Raw genomic sequence first — 22033 nt, 5'->3', positions numbered from 1 at the left:
TGTTTTCCCATAAAGTTAGGATTTAGAGAAGGTCACTGTAAGTCTTAACAAGTCAATACTGAAAAGGTTGCTTATTTGCATTGTTGAGTGGTTGAACCGAGGAGAGGAGCGCCTTAGACATAAGGGTTCCGCTTAAGTAGCCTAGACATAGGACCTTAACCCGAGGTTGCGACTATTTCCATCCTAAAACTAAGATATCTCTCATAATAGACATATTAGGGAATGTCTTAGGACTTTGAACTTGCTAAGACATAAGTCAAGTGAAAAGCGTAGTCGTTGGTTCCTAAAGTAAATGCATATGGTCCTTAGCATATCCTTGATTCTTTGTTGGCTAACTTGAAGTAATTCGGGCTAGGTTTTACCATTATAAGACCAAATCCCAAATCCAAAACCATTATTTGTGACCACTTCCCATTTTACAAAAATCACTCATTTCAACGTTCACTATTCATTAAAACTTTAGAGTTTGGAAATTATTTAGAAGTCCTTGAGGATCGATACTTGGATACTCCATCCATTTTATATTACTCTGACAGGTGTGCGCTTGCATCTATAGAATTGTTACCACACTTAGTGCGTGTGTTCAGCAAAACGCCAGTCAATAGTATTCATAGTAAATGGGAGAAGGACGTGTGACAACACATCATACAGTCTCCGCCATTCGTTTGTACCGTGAGGTTTCATACATGACCTGCGTGACGTCCTGGAGCAACCATCCCTACAGATGGTTCATTATATGGAATCAAAACCAAGGCAAACTCCAGAAATGGATAAGGGTCTCTTAGGTTTTTCTCCAATATTTTCCTTCCCTACGGTTGGATTATTGGGGTAGACCTCTGAGGTCCAAAAATGATGGGTCACACTTACGGAGAGTTGTTAAGTTAGTTAGCAATTTTCTGACCAAATAAACGATGACTAAAGTTTATAGGAATAAGAGTTATTCTGGTGTAAAATCTAGTTGAGAACATCTCAATTCAATGAAGGAGTACCTGTCTGCCCTACGGTGGTTGTTGCTCTAAATCACTGAAGCGTCGTTGCAAAACAATTTTGTTAGGGTGCTTAATTACTTTTGCAAAAATTTGATGGGGTTTAAAGGCTAATGCATGAAACTAATATAGGTTTGTACTCATAGCCGCGCAAAAACTTAACGACGAGAATTAAAAACAATGGAAATCGAATCTAAACACTATTCTCGTGATAGATGATCTTAGGTTCGTCTTGCAAGAGGATTGTCCTCAAGCTCCTACGCCTAACGCCACTATGGCGGTGCGCAACGTCTGTGACAGATGGATCAAGGCCAATGACAAGGCCAAGGTCTACATCTTGGCGAGCATATCTGATGTGCTTGCTAAGAAGCACGAGGAAACGATCACTGCTAAGGAGATCATGGACTCGCTGCAGAGCATGTTTGGACAACCGTCCTCACAGGCTCGACATGAAGCCCTTAAGTTCATCTACAACTCCCGCATGAAGAAGGGCTCCTCAGTGCGAGAACACGTTCTAAACCTGATGGTTCACTTCAACGTGGCAGAGTCGAACGGGGCTGTCATAGACGAGCAGAGTCAAGTCAACTTCATTCTGGAATCTCTTCCGAAGAGTTTCCTGCCATTCCGCAGCAATGCAGTTATGAATAAGATGGAGTACACTCTCACCACACTCTTAAACGAGCTGCAGACCTACCAGTCTCTTATTAAAAGTAAGTGACAAGATGAAGAGGCAAATGATGCCACCTCAAAGAGGTTCAACCAAGGTTCGTCGTCTGGAACCAAGTTTGCGCCCTGTTCTTCTGGAAGTAAGACTTTCAAGAAGAATAAGGCTGCTGGTAAGGGGTATAAACCTGACATCGCTGCTGCCGCTGCCAAGAAAGACAAAGCCAAGGTTGCAGAAAAAGGAAAGTGTTTCCACTGCAATATGGATGGGCATTGGAAGCGTAACTGCCCAAAATACTTGGCCGAAAAGAAGAAAGCTAACGAAGGTAAATATGATTTACTTGTTTTGGAAACATGTTTAGTGGAGAACGATGACTCCGTCTTGATACTGGATTCAGGAGCCACTGATCACATTTGTTCTTCATTTCAAGGAATTAGTTCCTGGAGGCAGCTTGATGCCGGAGAGATGACTCTCAAGGTCGGAACGGGAGAGGTCGTCTCAGTTGTGGCGGTAGGGGAGCTCAAGTTGTTTACAAACAATAATATGTATATATTATTAGATAATGTGTATGTAGTTCCTAAAATTAAAAGGAACTGAATTTCAGTTTCTTATTTGTCAGAACATTTGTATTCCATTTCTTTTAATTTAAATGAAACGTTCATTTCAAGAAATGGTGTTAACATTTGTTCTGTTTTGCTTGAAAACAACTTGTATTTGCTAAGACCAACCATAACTAAAGCAGTTTTAAATACTGAGTTGTTTAAAAATGCTTGAACTCAAAATAAAAGGCAAAAAGTTTCTCACAAAAAAAATACCTATCTTTGGCACTTAAGATTGGGTCACATTAATCTTAATAGGATTGGGAGGTTGGTTAAGAATCGCATTCTAAGTGCGTTAGAAGACGATTCTTTACCACCATGTGAGTCTTGTCTCGAAGGCAAGATGACTAAAAGACCTTTTACTGGAAAAGGTTATAGAACCAAAGAGCCCTTAGAACTTATACATTCAGAACTTCGTGGTCCAATGAATGTTAAAGCTCGAGGAAGGTATGAATACTTCATCTCTTTTATAGATGATTATTAAAGGTATGGTTATTTATACCTAATGCAACATAAGTCTGAAGCCCTTGAAAAGTTCAAGGAGTACAAGACCGAAGTTGAAAATCAATTAGGTAAAACCATTATAACACTTCGATCTGATCGGGGTGGAGAGTATATGGACTTGAGATTCCAGGACTATATGATAGAACATGGAATCACATCCCAACTCTAAGCGTCTGGTACACCTCAACAAAACGGTGTATCAGAAAGGAGAAACAGAACCCTATTGGACATGGTTCGTTCAATGATGTGTTATGCTCAGTTGCCTAACTCGTTTTGGGTTACGCAGTGGAGACTGTGGTCTACATTTTGAACGTAGTTCCATCAAAGAGTGTTTCTAAAACACCCTTTGAGCTATGGAAGGGTCGTAAAACTAGTTTACGTCATTTTCGAATTTAGGGATGCCCGGCACACATGCTCATGATTAACCCAAAGAAACTGAAGCCTCGTTCAAATGTATGCCTATTCGTAGGTTACCCTAAAGAGACGAGAGGTGGTCTATTCTCCGATCCTCAAGAAAACAGAGTGTTTGTATCGACAAATGCCACTTTCTTGGAAGAAGACCACGTTCGAGATCATAAACCATGGAGTAAGGTAGTGATTAACGAGATTTTCAAAGTGGCTACAAACATGTCAACAAGAGTTGTTGATCAAACTGGCACTACAACAAGAGTTGTTGATGAAGCCAGTACATCACGTCAGTCACATCCACCTCAAGTATTGAGGGTGCCTCGACGTACTTGGAGGGTTGTGTCACAACCTGACCGCTACGTGGGTTTAACTGAAACCCAAGTAGTCATACCCGATGATGGCATCAAGGATTCATTGACCTACAAAAAGGCAATGTAAGATACTGACAAGGACAAATGGGTCAAAGCAGTGGACCTGGAAATGGAGTCGATGTACTTTAATTCCGTTTGGGAACTTGTAGATCAATCTGACGGGGTAAAACCCATAGGGTACAAATGGATCTATAAGCGAAAACGAGACGCTGAAGGAGTGGTACAGACCTATAAGGCGAGACTTGTGGCAAAAGGCTACACACAAAGGGAAGGGGTGGTGTAACGCCCCAGGATTTTCGACATCCCAACGGGGACCATTACTAAAAGCCACCTAAAAAGTCTCACTCGTACTAGAGAACTTAAACCACTAGACATATAAACTATGACAAACTCTAACCACGCTTCCGCTGCGCTACTCTAAATAATAACACTTACAAAAACTTGCACTAAAGAAACCAAACACCACTAATGTGCTAGCGAAACTCAAATCCTTCATAGTTAATAATTTAATAACAATCTAACCTTATAAAACTTCTCAAAGAAATCTTCACTAATCATAAACTATCAAATACAGGAATCTAACTTTCACAAATAACAGAGAAGCAAAAGCTAACTCAAGTTCAACTTGAACAAATGCATTATACTGATAAATATCCTCAACATATTACATCACCACAGTTCAAGTAGCTAAACAAAATTAAGGTTCTCAAGAAAAAGGGCTATCAATCTTAGAACATCCCCTAAATAAGGGACTTAACAAAAAAATTTAGTAATCTAATAACAGACTCAAGCTACAAATAAACAACTATAGCTATCCTATTCAACTTGAAACTTAACAACGTAGAATTAAATGGTCTCTCTAGTCAAGGCTCCTCCTCGCCATCACCATTCCAAGAGTTAGCTTGGTACCTGTAAACTGGAGGGGAAAGAAAGAAGGATGAGTACAACCACGGTACTCAGTAAGCAGCCCTTATCTGAAGGGTCACGGGTCACGGACAAACAGCATAAAGGAAACATCGTATCATGCTTATCAAACAATCAACACATCATGCTTATCATTTATCTTGACCGTTAAATGGAAGAAACATGTTACAAGAAATAGTTTATGTATAAGTTCAACTATACAGGTACCATGCATGTCAAACTCGTCCTCACATCCTAACTCACTAGTTCTCTTTCTTGATTCCTCCAAGACTTACTCGAACCCCAAGGCCTCAACTACTACTCAACGTATTGGTCATTGACCTCCAAGCAACTTCTAATCTATCACATTATGTTAGTCCTCCAAGTCTAACTCGTCGAATCGTATCGGCCCTTGCCATTTATCCCTACAGCCCAACACTCATCTACAGAAGCTTGGCGTTCAACCTTGCCATTTATCCCCAAGGCTTTGAACTGTACATCGACCCTTGACATTTATCCCCAAGGTATCGACGACTACTCAACGTATTGGTCCTTGACCTCCAAGCAACTTCTAATCTATCACATTATGTTAGTCCTCCAAGTCTAACTCCTCGAATCGTATCGGCCCTTGCCATTTATCCCCAAAGCCCGACACTCATCTACAGAAGCTTGGCGTTCGACCTTGCCATTTATCCCCAAGGTTTTGAACTATACATCGACCCTTAACATTTATCCCCAAGGTATCGACGACTACTCAACGTATTGTTCCTTGACCGCTGCCACATCAAGACCCAATACTAAATCAACAAATTAGAATCACCGTGCCGACGCCCGACCTTTTGTACCCAGAGCCTGGACACTCATCTCTACCAAGTTGGGGTATCGATCCCCGACCTTTGCACCTGGAGCCTCGATACCTAATTAGTGACGGGCCGGCCTTTTTGCCCTGTTAGTTCTCCATTTACTTTGTTACAACTCGGAACTCTCACCAGAGACCTACATGTTTTTCAGCCATGAACTGACTGATGGTTTTGCTGAACGCACACACTAAGCGTGGTAACAATTCTATAGATGCAAGCGCACACCTGTCAGAGTAATATAAAATGGATGGAGTATCCAAGTATCGATCCTCAAGGACTTCTAAATAATTTCCAAACTCTAAAGTTTTAATGAATAGTGAACGTTGAAATGAGTGATTTTTGTAAAATGGGAAGTGGTCACAAATAATGGTTTTGGATTTGGGATTTGGTCTTATAATGGTAAAACCTAGCCCGAATTACTTCAAGTTAGCCAACAAAGAATCAAGGATACGCTAAGGACGATGTGCATTTTACTTTAGGAACCAACAACTACGTTTTTCACTTGACTTATGTCTAAGCAAGTTCAAAGTCCTAAGACATTCCCTAATATGTCTATTATGAGAGATATCTTAGTTTTAGGATGGAAATAGTCGCAACCTCGGGGTAAGGTCCTATGTCTAGGCTACTTAACCGGAACCCTTATGTCTAAGGCGCTCCTCTCCTTGGTTTAACCACTCAACAATGCAAATAAGCAACCTTTTCAGTATTGACTTGTTAAGACTTACAGTGGCCTTCTCTAAATCCTAACTTTTTAGGAAAACATGTTGAGTAATGAATGAAAAGCAAAAACACTACTTCTTAGCAACCCTTTTTAGAAATAAAAGCTAACTATCCATAACCGGGCTAGAGACGGGAATTTAGAAAGACATAATGAAGAAAATACAGCAAGTAAAATGGTTGAAATTGGAATGCATGTGTGAAAAACAAAAGTTAACTAACAGAGAATTTTTATCGGGATTGAGAGCTTCACCCTTCTCTTTCAAGCAAGGGGGAGTGTCACGTGCTCTTTCCTCCAAAAACACAACTCTCTTAACTAAAAATAAAGTAAAGGCAAAGGGAAGACAAGCAAAGTGCTGGATTTTTATATATTTGAATAAGTAGAAAATAACTAAGTACAAACGAAAACAAAACAAAGCTCAATAAAGGAATGTAAAGTGCTCGGGATTTAAAAACCAAAAGCAACTAATGAAAGCAACTCAAAAGTACTTAGAAAGCAACAAAGAAACACTAAAAATGATCAAGAGAAGGAAGCAAAGCTTGATCCATTTGGTGGAGAAGCTGCTGGAATTTATAGCTGTGCAGAATTGGTTAGGTAGGTCCTAAAACGATGGTGAATCACCCATTTCCAACTTCTTTTGACTGACTAAATCGTGCTCAAACTGATAGTGGAACACTTCATCTACACGTATGCATCGGTTGGAACCACCAAAACGCATTGGAAGACGCGTTTCATTAAGGGCAAAGTTGGAAGAAAAACTGTTTTCTGCAGCCTTCCCAGGCGCCTGGGGCCTCCCATGTTGGTATTTCCGACTTTTTGCTTCTTTTGATTAATTTGCACTCCCAAATGATCCTAAAATGTCATAAATACAATATAAGCCAACCACAAACCATCATATATGAATTTTGCATGAATTGGAACTCAAACGACGGAGAAAAAGTCCAAAACATAGTAAAAACAGTTTCTAAAACCTTCTTTTTACGCATGTAAACAAGCGTAATCACACCCCCAAACTTAACTTTTTGCTTGTCCTCAAGCAAAACTTAGCAACTTTAATCAGCTTTCTAACACATGGACAAGGTAAAGCAAAAACAACCGAGATGTTCAATCATAAATTGTCTCAGGGAAAAGATGTCAAAGCCTACCATTCTATTGCCTTTGTAAGCTTAGTCACTATAAACCAAGTTTGAAATCATAAAAACCTTCTCTTTCAAAATCCTTTTTCCTTTCAAAAACAGAAAACGTTTTCAAATATCCCTAAGGAATCTGCACACTCTCTTTTTACATAGAGACTTTTACATCTGAAAGACCGGCTACTAGCCCCTGAGGTTTCCACACACTAACATCGGTTTCAACCACAGCTACTCGTAGAAAGACTTTGAAACTAACAGCTAGGTCATAAAACGACGACAATGAGAAACACGAAGTCACTTATCACCATCCTTACTGCTATTTTCAAAGTCAACACCCAACCTAAAACTAAATGGGTGTCTACAGTAGGACTCGGGAATCATAAAACATTTTCTTTAACTCTCATTGTTTTTACCACTCTTTTCTTTCTAACACAAGTCTTTTCCCCACTCTTATTTTCTCTCAACAAGACTCTTTTTACTCTTTTGCAATTTTTGTCTCTTTTTTTTTCTTTCTTTTTTTTTATTTTTTTAGCTAAGTGCTTTTCAACATTTTCTTTCTTTCCAACTGACTCTTTTTCAAAAGAAAATAGCATGATTTTTCAAATATAAATAACACTTTATCTTTCTGAAACAATGACTGAGACAATGACTGTCCCCCCCAAACTTAAGAGAGACAGTGTCCTCACTGGGAAAAGACTTTTGCATCGGATGAAAAAGGCTTAACAGTAAAAAGGACAAGGACTTCCTATATAGGGGCAAAGAAAAAGCTTAAAGTTTGTAAAGATCAAAAAGACATAAAAGAAAATGAGTTTATCACAGAAACGAAGGAAATAGCTCAAAGCTTAGTCAGGCATAGAATAGAAAACTCAACAATCTCTTATAATCATCATCGACATGAAATCACATGCACAGCACAGATGCTTCAAAATAGGCATGTGAAAAGCTAAACTAAGGTTAAGTGAAGGCATACTTTAAGTGATCAGAAGATAAACGATACTAATTTATACATGCTTCAACTGAGCTCGAAACATAATCAATACAAAAAATATGCGTAGTAAGGCTAGAATATGTAAACTACGTCATTAACCAAAAGAGTAATACAAAAAAAATAGCAAAGAAAGAACCTCCCCTTCATGAAGTCGGAGGTTGTGGACTAGGATCAGTGTCGGTACTGGAAGATGGATGACCAAGGATAGCAGCTAGCGCTGGAGGCCATGAAGGTAAAACCGCAAAATCCAATGAAGCCCTCAAGTTGTAGATATGTTGCACGACTTCTCGAACCTGATCTCGCAACTGTTGGTTCTCCTCTCGGAGACGACGGATCTCCGATGTAGGAGACATCCCAGTACCTTCCCTTCTTTGTAGCGCATGGGCGATAATTCTCTGAATATTCTTCTCTTCCACAACTGGAACATTCCCTAATATTTTTCGAAATGCTGGAAAAAACAGGGCAGGTGCCAGGCGCCTGCGTGATTCTTTTTCGCAAAGGGCAGGCGCTAGGCGCCTGCGTAAAAAAAAAAAATTTTCAACGTTTTTTTTTCTTTCTTTTCTTTCTTTCTTTTTGTTTTTCAACGTTTTCAAAAACATTCTCTTAATAAGAAAAACTTTTTATAATTAAACAAAAAGAATATACAAGATACAAAGACTTCCTTCCTTTACTTTTGTTCTTTCAAAAACGGATAAGAAGGAAAAACATTTTTCGCAAACATTTATTGACCTAAAAGTTGAATAGAGGTTTTTCCTCTATCCACTGGTTCTCCAAAATACGGCTTAAGTCTCTGCCCATTTACTTTAAAAATACTTCCCTTAGAGTCAACTAGATCCACTGCCCCATATGGGTAGACTTTAAAAATTTTAAAGGGACCAGACCATCTAGACTTAAGTTTCCCAGGAAAAAGTTTCAACCTAGAATTGAATAACAGAACCAGATCACCTTCTTGAAGATTGTTCGGCCGAAGACGCCTATCATGCCACTCTTTAGTTTTTTCCTTAAACAACTTAGCATTCTCATAAGAAAATTGCCTGTGTTCTTCTAATTCCAACAATTGTAACGTCCTCGCTTCACATGAAGCCGACAAATCAAAATTTAATTTCTTAGTAGCCCAATATGCTATATATTCTAGCTCAAGAGGCAAATGACATGCTTTTCCAAAGACTAGCCTATAGGGGGACATGCCGAGGGGAGTCTTAAATGTTGTCCTATATGCCCAAAGTGAATCATCAAGCTTCAAAGACCAATCCCTACGGTTAAGATTTACAGTTTTTTCTAAAATGTTTTTATCTCCCTATTAGATATTTCGGCTAACCCATTAGACTGAGGATGATATGCTGTTGCAACTCTATGACGCACATTGTATTTAGTCAGCAACTTTTGCATAGACCTATTCACAAAATGAGCCCCCCCATCACTTATCAGACAACGCGGTGTTCCATAACGCGTAAAAATGTGCTTTTGAAGAAAACGAATGACAACTTTAGAATCATTGGTAGCAGTTGCAATGACTTCTATCCATTTCGAAACATAATCTACTGCTAACAATATATAAAGCTTACCATTAGAAGATGGAAATGGACCCATAAAATCTATACCCCACACATCAAATATTTCAATCTCAAGGATCGGGGTTTGAGGCATTTCGTGGCGTTTAGATATATTACCTGTCCGTTGGCATTTATCACAAACCTGGGCAAACTTATGTGCATCTTTGAACAGAGTGGGCCAAAAGAACCCACTTTGCAAAACTTTGGCTGCGGTTTTGTGTCCTGCAAAATGTCCTCCATATGGAGACATATGACAAGCGTCTAATATCGCCTCGTGCTCTTCTTCTGCTACACACCTGCGTAAGATATTGTCAGGTCCTAGCTTATATAAAAAAGGTTCATCCCAACGATAAAATCGAACTTCATTTAAAAATTTCTTTACCTGTTGCTTGTTGAACTCATAAGGAACTATTCGACTTACCAAATAATTTGCTATATCGGCATACCACGGAACTGAATCAACTCGCAAGAGTTGTTCGTCAATAAACTGTTCACGTATAACAGTTCCATCATCACAGAGCGGGGATTCCAATCTAGACAGTTGACCAGCAACTTGGTTTTCAGTACCCTTCCTGTCCCTAACTTCAATATCAAACTCTTGAAGTAACGAAATCCACCGTATCAAACGTGGTTTCGCATCTTTTTTAGCAAATAAATATTTTAAAGCAGAATGGTCAGCAAAAACAATGACTTTTGTGCCTATCAAGTAAGACCTAAACTTATCAAAGGCGAACACAACTGCTAACAGTTCCTTTTCAGTAGTAGTGTAATTGAGTTGTGCACCGGTCAGAGTCTTACTAGCATAATACACAGGATGCAAGATCTTGTTTTTACGTTGTCCTAACATAGCTCCTATTGCATAATCACTAGCATCACACATGAGCTCGAAAGGTAAATCCCAATTAGGTTCGATAATTATAGGGGCTGAACTTAAAGCAACTTTCAACATTTCAAATGATTTTAAACGGTCATCATCAAAAACAAATGGTCTATCATGTTCTAACAATTGACACAAGGGTTTAGACATTTTAGCAAAGTCTTTTATAAAGCGCCGGTAAAATCCCCCATGCCCTAAAAAACTTCTAATCCCTTTAACATTCGTGGGAGGAGGTAGCTTTGAAATGATGTCTATCTTAGCGTGGTCTACCTCTATTCCTTGCTTGGAAATTTTGTGACCCAAAACAATACCCTCTTGTACCATGAAATGACACTTCTCCCAATTTAGGACTAGGTTTGTTTGTTCACATCTCTCCAATACTCTCTCCAAATTAACTAAACATGCGTCAAAAGTATTTCCAAAAACAGAAAAGTCATCCATAAAAAATTCTAGAATATTTTCTACCATGTCAGAGAAGATGGCGGTCATACACCTCTGAAAAGTCGCGGGTGCATTGCATAGTCCAAAGGGCATTCGCCTGAAAGCGAACGTACCATACGGACGCGTAAATGTTGTCTTCTCCTGGTCTTCTGGAGCAATAGTAATTTGATTATAACCCGAATATCCATCTAAGAAACAATAGAAATCCTTACCTGCCAGACGGTCGAGCATCTGGTCAATAAACGGTAGAGGAAAATGGTCTTTCTTCGTTACCTTGTTGAGTTTGCGATAGTCAATGCAAACTCTCCACCCACTCACAGTTCGGGTTGAGATGAGCTCATTCACCTCATTGGCCACCACGGTTATACCCTCTTTCTTTGGTACACACTGTACTGGACTTACCCAGCTGCTGTCGGATATTGGGTATATAACACCGGCGTCAAGCCATTTAAGAATTTCTTTCCTTACAACCTCTTTCATCTTCGGGTTCAACCACCTTTGACTCTCAATAGAGTTCTTAGCATCTTCTTCCAATAGAATTTTGTGCATGCAAAAGGTCGGGCTTATCCCTCGGATATCTGCTATCGTCCATCCAATGGCCTTTTTGTGCTTCTCCAAAATCTGCAATAAAGAATATTCATTAGTAGGTGATAAATTGGAAGCTATAATAACTGGTAAAGTATCGTTATCCCCTAGATACGCATATTTCGAATGCGACGGCAATGGCTTCTGCTCCAAAGTGGGTGGTTCCACTATGGACGGAAGTAACGACTTGCATTCTTCTTTTTGTATTTGTTCAATAGGATTAATCACATCTTCCGGTCCTTCTGCTATCTTATCAAGCTCTTCTTCAATCTCTGTAACTAACAAGTCATAAAACTCATCAAACATAACAGGATTCAAGTTAGTTATAGCAGAGCACTCTTCAAAGTCTCCTGGTAATTTCATGGCGTCTACAACGTTAAATTTAACTTCTTCATTATTTACCCTCATTGTAATTTCTCCCTTCCTCACATTAAAAACTGTATCCCCAGTGGCTAGAAATGGTCTTCCCAAAATAATGGGAACGTCTAAGTCCGCCTCGCAATCTAGAATGATAAAGTCCGCAGGGAAAATGAATTTGTCCACCTGGACTAAAACATCTTCTATCTTTCCCTCAGGTCTTATGATAGATCTATCTGCTAGTTGGAGGGTAACCGTAGTAGGTCTAGCTTCTCCTATGCCTAAAGATTTGAAAACTGATAATGGCATAAGATTAATGCTAGCGCCTAGGTCACATAATGCCCTTCCTAAGTTTTTTCCTCCTATGGAACATGGAATGGTAAAACTGCCAGGATCGTTACATTTCATGGGTAGCGGGCTGCCTACGGCTTCACTACTACATTTTGTCATGGCTACCAGTTCATGCTCTCCTATCTTTTTCTTCCTAGAAACTATATCTTTCAAAAACTTAGCATAATTTGGCATCTGTTCTAGAGCATCTACTAATGGTATATTTATATGCAATTGTTTTAAAATATCTAAAAATTTTCTAAACTGGGAATCATTATTTTTCTTAACTAATCTTTGTGGAAACGGGGGAGTAGGGGTAAAAGAAGGTTGTACCTGTGGAGGAACACTCGGGGTGTCCTCATTACCTTTTCTAATATTTTCTTTTTCTGGTGTTGTTGGATTCTCTGGTATCTTTACAGTTGGTTCAGTGGACGGAATCTGTACATCTGTTGTTGGCATTGTTGGTCCATCATATGCCAGTCCACTCCTAAGGGTGACAGCTTTGCACTGTTCTTTCCCTTCTCGTCTTGGTAATTCAGTATGGCCTGGAAAAGAACCTTGTGGTCTATTTTTCAATTCATTCGCGAGCTGTCCAAATTGGGTCTCGAAATTCCTCATTGATGCCGCTTGGGATTGTATCACTGCGTCGGTTCGGGCCATGTACTCCTTCATCATATTCTCAAGATTTGAGTTGTTATTTTAAACTGATGGAGTTTGCGTTCTCTGATTGTACTGCTGTTGCGGTGGCAGGATGTATTGCTGTGTAGGTGGAACATAGGGCTGCTTGTTCTGCTGGCTCTGCCCTTGATTAAAACCGCTCGAACCTCCTTGACCTCTCCATGAGAAATTAGGGTGGTGCCTCCAACCTGGGTTGTAGGTGTTCGAATATGGGTTAAAGTTCCTATTGTTCCCATGTCCTACATAAAAAACGGAATCAGGGTTATGTGGACAATTATCATAAATATGGTTTTCACTGCAAAATGAACAAATGAGATCGTTGACTTGGCAAACAGGGGCAGGAGTGCAATAATCCGACTGCACAGGTTGTATCGGCGTGGCTAATGGATTTTTTATTCCCAACGCCATTTCTTTCAGCCTCTAGTTCATTGTAACCATCTCTTTCTGCATCGAGGTCGCAATGTCCAGAGCCAAAACTCCAGCTGGATCTTGCTTCTTTGGTGTTGTCCTAGATCTTTGCGAACACCATAGTTCGTTGTGTGAAGCTAAGTCATTTAGGATGTCGACTATCTCGTTGAATGTCTTCTTTGTAAAGGCTCCGTTGGCAGCATTGTTTAGCATCATCTTAGTAGGATGATTTAAACCTCTAAAGAAATGTTCTATCTGGATGCATGCCGGCAAGCCATGGTTCGGACATTTCCTGATTAGTTCTTTAAATCTTTCCCACGCCTCATGAACAGGTTCACGATCATACTGTCTAAAGGAGATGATCTCCTCTCTAATATCAGCGTGGCGAGTAGGTGGGAAGAATTTTGTTAAGAACTTCTCCGCTAACGACCCCCATGTGGTGATGGATCCCGGTGGAAATGCGTTGAGCCATGCTCTAGCTTGGTCCTTCAAAGAAAATGGAAAAAGTGTTAGTCTAAAAGCATCGTCTGTTATACCAGGTAATCGAAATGCATTTGCAATTTGAATGAATGATTTCAGATGATCATGTGGATCCTCATGTTCCTGCCCTCCAAAATGTCCAATTGTCTGCAACATTTGGAACATCATTGGTTTAAGCTCAAAGTTTGCGTGGGCTGGAATAGGGTTGACTATCCCTGAATCAAAGTTTTGAAAAGCCGTGGCGGCATATTCTCGCATTGCCACGTCTCTGTTCTCCGCCATCTGGATATGGTTGAATTCATCATTTCTTGCATGATCCCTCATATTACCGTTAACAGCAGGTGGACCAACCGGATCACGAGGTGGAATATCTGCCATTGATGTGCTCGTACTCTCTACCTCACTTTCAGGACTGATTTCACATTCTCTCTCTTTTTGCTTTTCTAGTTGTTTTCGAAGTCTTTGCTCCTTTCGAGTTTTTCGAAGGGTCCGCTCAATCTCAGGGTCAAGGGGTAGAAGAAAAGATCTTGTGCTCATGCACTTTAACTTATCCTTGTGAGATAAACGACAAAAAATATAGAACAAAAACGGTGGATGGAAATTACACCCAACAACAATTCACAAAAATAAAAACTAAAAGATTTTGAAAATAATTTTAAAACTAAAGTCCCCGGCAACGGCGCCAAAAACTTGACTGGTGGTTTTGCTGAACGCACGCAGTAAGCGTGGTAACAATTCTATAGATGCAAGCGCACACCTGTCAGAGTAATATAAAATGGATGGAGTATCCAAGTATCGATCCTCAAGGACTTCTAAATAATTTCCAAACTCTAAAGTTTTAATGAATGGTCCTGAAAGTTTAGAAACAGCATTAGTCAAAGCTTGAACTTGAGCTTTTAGGGAACTTACCTCATCGATTTCATACATTCCAGCAACTCTTTTGGCATTCGATCTGTCACTAGGCCATTGGAAACTATTGCCTGCCATGTCCTCCAATAAGATGTAAGCATTCTAGGTGTTTTGGATAACAAAGTGCCTCCAGCTGCAGCATCCAATGTAGTCCTTGTTTGTCCATTCAGTCCATTGTAAAACATATGAATCTGCAGCCACTCCGGATAACCATGTTGTGGACATTTCCTTAGAAGCTCCTTGTATCTCTCCCAGACCTCAAACAATTGCTCATAATCATATTGCTTGAATGATTCGATCTCTGTTCTAAGTTGAGCTGTCTTGGCAGGTGGGAAAAATTTTGTGAGAAACGCATGAATCATCTCCTGCCAAGAATTAACACTGCCTGGTTACAAAAGTTTCAACCAATCTCTTGCCTTATCCTGCAAAGAAAAAGTAAAAAGGTGTAATCGAATAGCATCATCAGTTACTCCGTTCATCTTCACAGTACCACAAACATCTAAAAACATTGTCAAATGATTGTTTGGATCCTCTGTGGCATTGCCCCTAAATGTATTTTCTCGAACCATCTGGATGAGGCCAGGTTTCAACTCAAAATTGTTGGCATTAAAAGGCAAATTGATTATGCCAACATGATCAGAAAAGTTCGGCTGACAGTAATTTCTAATGGTCCTTTGGTATTTTGTTTTAATTGGGGTCGTTCCACAGGTTGAACAATTGGTATAGGTGGTGGTGGATCCATCTCTGCAGTCGTCTTCTTTTTCTCCTTTCGATTTCTTTTACAGGTTTTCTCAATTTCAGGATCAAAAGGGACTAAAACTGCGTCTTTATCCTTGCGCATACAAATCAACTCCCTAAAAAAAACATGTAAAGACACAAAAATTAAAAACAACTCTAAAGTAAGATCAAAAAAATTCTCCACAGTATTAAGTGAAACTAAATAATAGCCAATCCCCGGCAACGACACAAAAAACTTGTAGCAGAAAATGCTTACCGCAAGTGTACGGGTGAAGTTTTAATAAAAGTGGTAAGTAATTACCGATATCGTCCACTGGATTGGGTTTCTAGTCACTCAAGTACTACAGATATTAATATCCAATTTTATCTAGAGAAACAACCAAGAATTTCTTTTGACACATAAAAATCAAATAATAAAGCGAATAAAAATCTCGAACGGGTCCTATGGAAGTGATTTCACCAACTGAACCTACAACCGGACAAATTCAACATGCCAAGATTGAATATGCAATTAATCTATAAGTCAAGAAATCAAGAATCATAAGTGTCTCTCCCAAGCACTATTAATTCTCCCACGTATTAACAATATCCCTATCTAGTTTCATTAACAAGCAGGGCCTTAAGTCTTAGTATTTTAACAACCTCTAAGATTATTCTAAATCTCCCGATCTTAGAACTACCACAGTCATGCATTTAGATTCCAATCTAAACCACCTCTCCCGAGCGTAAGATTCAGATTTAGCAACAATTAATCTGTGATCAAGAGATTAAAAGCATTAAGCAAATAAATGCACAAATAGATTAAAAACAAATCAATCAAGACAATTGTTAATAAATCCAACTCATAAATCCAACGGCTACGTCAATCCCTAGAACAAGAAGATTAGCTACTCATGTTCACGAAAATACAATAAAATCCCACAAAGAATTTCATAATAAATCTAAAAAAGATAAGGGAAACGACAGAAACTAAAGTCGTAGTGTCGATTGACCGTCCCCGACGCAATCTCCACGATCACCAGCCTTCGAAAATTGTCTTCTCGCCCTTCTTGCTTCAAATCTCGAGCCAATCCTCTCCAAATTCCAATTCTCCCATGTGAGAATCCCCAAAAGTCCCCAAAAACGGGACACTCATATTTTACTTATGTGAGGGCATCGCTACAGCGTCATGACACCATTAGTGAGCGCTATGGCGCTGTCCCAGATTTGTGACAGATGTGAAAGTTCGTAGCGCCATGGCGCTACAATACAGCGCTGCGGCGATGTCATCGCGGAAAAGGCCCAAGCTTCGTCTGCAAGGCGCCATGGCGCTGTGTACTAGCGTTGTGGCGCTGCTTCTTCGAGATTTTACTCCCAATTCTGACCTGTAGGCACCATGGTGCTTGCTACATGATGGCGTTGCGGCGCTGATGTGGCTTAATTAAGCTCCTCTTTTTCGCTCTAGTTTTCCTCTCAATTGATCGCTTATGCTCCAATTCTTTATAATGGCTTGATCCTATAAAAACATCAGTTATACACGTAAATAAGCCATAAATGACCGAAAATTGTTAACTAATTTCCACCTGAATATCATGAAATGTGGTGTATAAAGTACACTATCAGTTTCCCAAGGTGAGAAACAACAAATTGGAAAGGGTGATGAATTCCTCTAGTAGTATGCTCTGATACCATTCTAAGAATGAATAAACCACCACTCAACCCAAAAGCTTAAGCTGATGGATTGGGTAAATTTAATTAATTTATTGGATATCTAATACTCCCCTCACTTGTGGGCTTGAAAAACAACATCAAGACCCAACAAGTAGAAATCAATATAAAATGGGTAGGAAATGACTACGCAGGGGTTCGAACACAAGACCTTCCCCTCTGATACCATTTCACATCAAAAGAATGAGGAATATAAAAATATTATTCTCCACACTTTAACTATCTTGCCTCTTGGGTATATAAATACACGCTCCTAAAACAACTTGACTAACAAACTAAATCTAGAAATAACAACCTAACTAAATGAACAGTAAATTAAACCATAATTAAAATACAACCAATTACAATTAATACAATATTCATCATTCCGATAATACAACACAGGTGGATAATTTTATAATGAGTGCATTAACATGATTTTGATCTTGGCACTTCATTATTATTTTATCATAATTAATCCTAGATACGAATAAATCAAAGCATAAAACTAGTTACAAATCAAATTAAAGTCTATTACTAAATTTCAAGAAAGCTAGAGCATCTAAAAAAAGTTGATTTTTAAAAGATTGAATAAAATCATAAATTTGATAGAATTCCATGAAGTAGAAGTAAACTATTAGTCATTCCTGAGTCTAGCTTCACAGTATCATCTGGGCAGCTTCAGTTTCCCTCATTTCATTTGTGTATCCTCGTAACATTCAATGCTCCCGTTCAGTAAACTCGAGAACCGAAGGCTGTCCCCAACATCGTTAATTAGATATGTATTCAACTAAAATCATATACACTATATTAGCTCTCACAACAGATATATTATATTTGTTAATATATGTAGTGGATTTAAAATACAAAGCTAAACCGCGACATTTTAAACTTCTGGATCCCACATGTTATAATTTTTTCCTATTGCATGAAATCTCTCTCAAAGTCCAACAAGAACTGAAAGAGGTTAGTGTTGGAATTAATTTAATAATTAATTCATATGTGGGTAACAAATTAAAGAGAAATTATATTTGGGCTATTTAATGGGCATACAAGTGATGTTAATTATGGGCTCATGACTTCCATTTAATGGTGTGGCTTGCTGAGTAGAAACTAGCCCATTAATTCTAGGGGATTATGGGAAACCCTAGGATTAACCTATAAATATATAGTTATGGTCCCCAATACACTATGCTTCTTGAGCCTCCTGTTCCCCATCAAACATAGAGTATTGCCCATATTTGGTCTGGGTTGCATAGTTAAGCAAGACCACAAACCACAACTTCTTGCAGATCATAGTCAATCTATCTAATGGTTTCAGGTTACTTTGACTTTTCAAGATCCCAATTAAACCTTAGAGAGATATTGATTTACAAAAGTTGAAGTGTTTCCTTTCTTTATCAAAAATTCATGCAAACTTGAATATAAATTATTCTTAAATACACAGTAAGGCAATTAAATAATATTTAACAATAACTAATTCAATAATTAAACATGCTCGAAATTAACATTATGTATTTATAAAAATATTTTATAATTAAACTCAATGAGGACAACAAGATACCTAACACAACATTGATATCCTTCCTTTGGACCGACAATATCAACTTGCAATTGGTACTCTCCATGTGGTGATCAAACATTGATAATCAATCTTGTCAAGTGAAAGCCTTCCTTTGGGTCGGCAATCACTCACATGGCATAACTTTATATTATCCATGTTTATCACCATCTAACTATATGTGGACCTGTTATTTGGCCAAACTGAAGTCTTCCTTTGGGCCGACTACAGAGTTCATAAATACACAGATCCACGAACATCTAATAATTTTGAAAGATATCAATATCAGAAATCAGAGGCTACTTTGGCAGCATGATTCATCAAATTAACACCAACCAAAAGGATCAGATAATTATGCAACATATATAACTTTAATTATTATTAATTTTATCTTTATGAAAATAAAACTACCAAAATTATTTTCAAAATTAATAATAATATCTTTATATGCATAATTTAATAATTGGGAAAAGTCCTCTAAACAATTTATTAAATCCATAAAAAATAAATAAATAAAAACTGGATTTTCCCAAAAGGAATATTATTGATATTATAACTCATCAACAATTCAACATAGGCTATGGAGCACTAATTGGAGCACAATAATCTAATATCAATAATTAATGTCATAATTGTAAGTGTATTTGTTATTTGGCCAAATTGTGACCTTCCTTTGGGCCGATCACAATTCGTATAAATAACAATACTCAAATCTCACAAAATTATTACTTAATTATTATTAATTGTTTCCATATGAAAATAAAATACCTAAGTTATTTTCAACAATTAACAATAATATTTCTAAATCAAAACATTCATAGAAATTTAAAAATTGTGCAAAGTATTGATTAAATTGTTAATTTATTCACCATAATCAACAATCTTTAATTAGCACTACATAAAAGGAAAATTAAATGGACCTCCATATTTAAATTTGCCTAGAATATTCAAAACAGAATATAAATTGATAACTAAATAAATAATTATTAAAAATTAAATAAATAGCCACAAAAAAAAACATCTGTAAGTTTGCGCACTGCAACAATTAAAAAATAGTTGGTGCTAGGGCATTATCTCCATGCACCAGCCGTTATCTTCAAACGACACCTTATTGGAGTGCCACAATTTCTTTAATTTTTCTTTTAATTAAAACTAAAGATTCACCATCACAACTAATTTGTTAATAAAAAAAATTAAACTTTATCAAATTAATCAGGGATAAATTCGAACAATTTTCAATCAATTTGAAGAATTTTAATCATGTGAAAATTGTTCAAACATCTTATCAATTCAAATAATTTTAATAACTTTTTGTTTAAATAAATAAGTTATTAAAAGAACAATGCTTGAACTTAACTCTTAAAGATTCAATAATCATTCATGCAAAACTTGCTCTGATACCACATGTTGGAAAAATTAAATAAACCCTAATTGATGATTATTCTAAAATAAAAGCCATAAAATGCCAGAACAATCAAGACTAATGATCTAAGCATGGAAGAAAACCAAAATCTATAAAGGGATTATAATTACGTGAAACCATTAGATAGATTGACCATGATCTGCAAGAAGTTGTAGTTTGTGGTCTTCCTCAACTATGCAACCCAGACCAAATATGGGCAATACTTATATTTAATGAGGAAATAATTAGGAAAGTTCGTTAAGGATTGTTTTGAAAAGCCCAGAAGAAATAAACTTTAAATTTTTGTTAACTATTTTTAATAAAGAATAAAGGAACACTAGTAAGTACACTAAAGGATCCAATGCACAAAATTTAAAATATTCAAGGATTTACTTGTGCATTTGATACCATTTGAGACATTATACAGTAGGTATGTAGTGAGTTATGATACTTATAAGGGTAGATATTGAACTCTTAATAACCTAATTTCTAACTGATGTTTCAAGAAAAATGAGTTAAGTAAGAAAATATAAAATTGTACTCATCAATTGTTTATTTCCTAGGAAATAAACAATTGATGAGTACAATTTTATATTTTCTTACTTAACCCAAGAAATAAATTAAAGTTGGTACTAAGGTTTTACGAGACTTGGACTTAAGGTTTTTAGTTGTCACTCTAGATACACTAGTCTTTCAATATATATAATTTCTAAAGTTAGTTCCCACTTAAAGTTAATATGGATATGATCTTAAAGTTTCTTAAGGATGTTGAGTTTGAGGGGAAGATAAAGTAAAGAATGTTATATTTAAGAGAAATTTAGTTATTTTCTCTTTATAACAATATTGTTGTTAGCAAAGAATAAAGATTCTCCTCATTTTAGTAAAACAAGCTCAATATCATTAAAAATGTGATTAAAGTAGAAGAGATCGGAGAAATATGATTATAAAGATTAAAGTTTGATAAAAAAAGTATATTCTCTTCAGTTAAACAAAGTCTTATCTCTTAAAAGGAAAAATGAATGTCATAAAGAATGTGTTGAAACAACAAAGAACGAAGATATTTTACATTTTGTTATATTGCTTTTAAAAGGTAATCTTAACAAATATAAGGGTCATCTAGTTGTTATGGTTTCAAATCTTAAGGCTGACATTAATTTTTTAGAGATCTTTTCTATAGCTTCTCGAAAAGTTATTTCAAGTAAATGACAATACTTATAACTTTTTTGAGTTTTGTCAGATGAATATAAAGATTGGTTTCTTAATTGTATAATTTATAAAATCAATAAATTTGTATATTTTGGAAACTTTTGATCTAGTAACACAAAGTTTCAAAATGTTTATATTCATCTGTGATCTCAATGAAGAATTTTTATCTGCAATTTCATAATTTTCATTACATATTGATATTATCATATGTAAATATCGGAAGGTAATAGGAGTAATAATTATGAATTACAGGTTTAGTGGGAGTAAATTTATTTACCTAGTGTAATATGCCTGCGACATAATAAAGGTCTTGTTAGAGGATGAAAACTTGCATAAACATATCTCTTTTATATTGTGAAATGAAATTGTAAGATCAATCTCAAGTAACATTGAGAATTCACAAAAGAACTATGTTGAAAGGTATTGCAAGTTTTCTAGCATAAAGATTTATGCACCAGGGGATATTAAATCACTAGTGAAGATAAACTCAATGTCAATAGAGGTCCCTTGAATAATAAAGTAAAATTAAAAAAAAAAAATCATGCTTAAAGTCTATATGCTTCCTTTCCAGTATTCATATCAAGAATGAAAGGCAATTTTTGATAACTCTTAATTGGATCTAAAGAGTTATAAGGTGTTAAAAAAAAAGTTACATGATCACTCATCATAATCATATTAATTAGGGATC

The 22033-nt window shown here is 37.0% G+C and overlaps 2 non-coding genes across 2 annotated transcripts; both read left to right on the top strand.

Annotated features, from left to right (window-relative positions):
- The first annotated feature begins 13634 nt into the window (after nucleotides 1-13634).
- Nucleotides 13635-13741, top strand: LOC148209635 (small nucleolar RNA R71). The gene has a single exon (XR_015793318.1). It is a non-coding gene; the product is annotated as a small nucleolar RNA R71 (small nucleolar RNA).
- A 1218-nt stretch (nucleotides 13742-14959) lies between these two features.
- On the top strand, nucleotides 14960-15066 carry LOC148209634 (small nucleolar RNA R71). Its single transcript, XR_015793329.1, has one exon. It is a non-coding gene; the product is annotated as a small nucleolar RNA R71 (small nucleolar RNA).
- Nucleotides 15067-22033: the final 6967 nt, after the last annotated feature.

This window comes from Momordica charantia (genome assembly GCF_013281855.1).
Source record: "Momordica charantia cultivar OHB3-1 chromosome 8 unlocalized genomic scaffold, Mcharantia_2.0 BLBB01000008.1, whole genome shotgun sequence".
NCBI lineage: Eukaryota > Viridiplantae > Streptophyta > Magnoliopsida > Cucurbitales > Cucurbitaceae > Momordica > Momordica charantia.
This window is presented reverse-complemented; position numbering and strand designations above follow the sequence as displayed.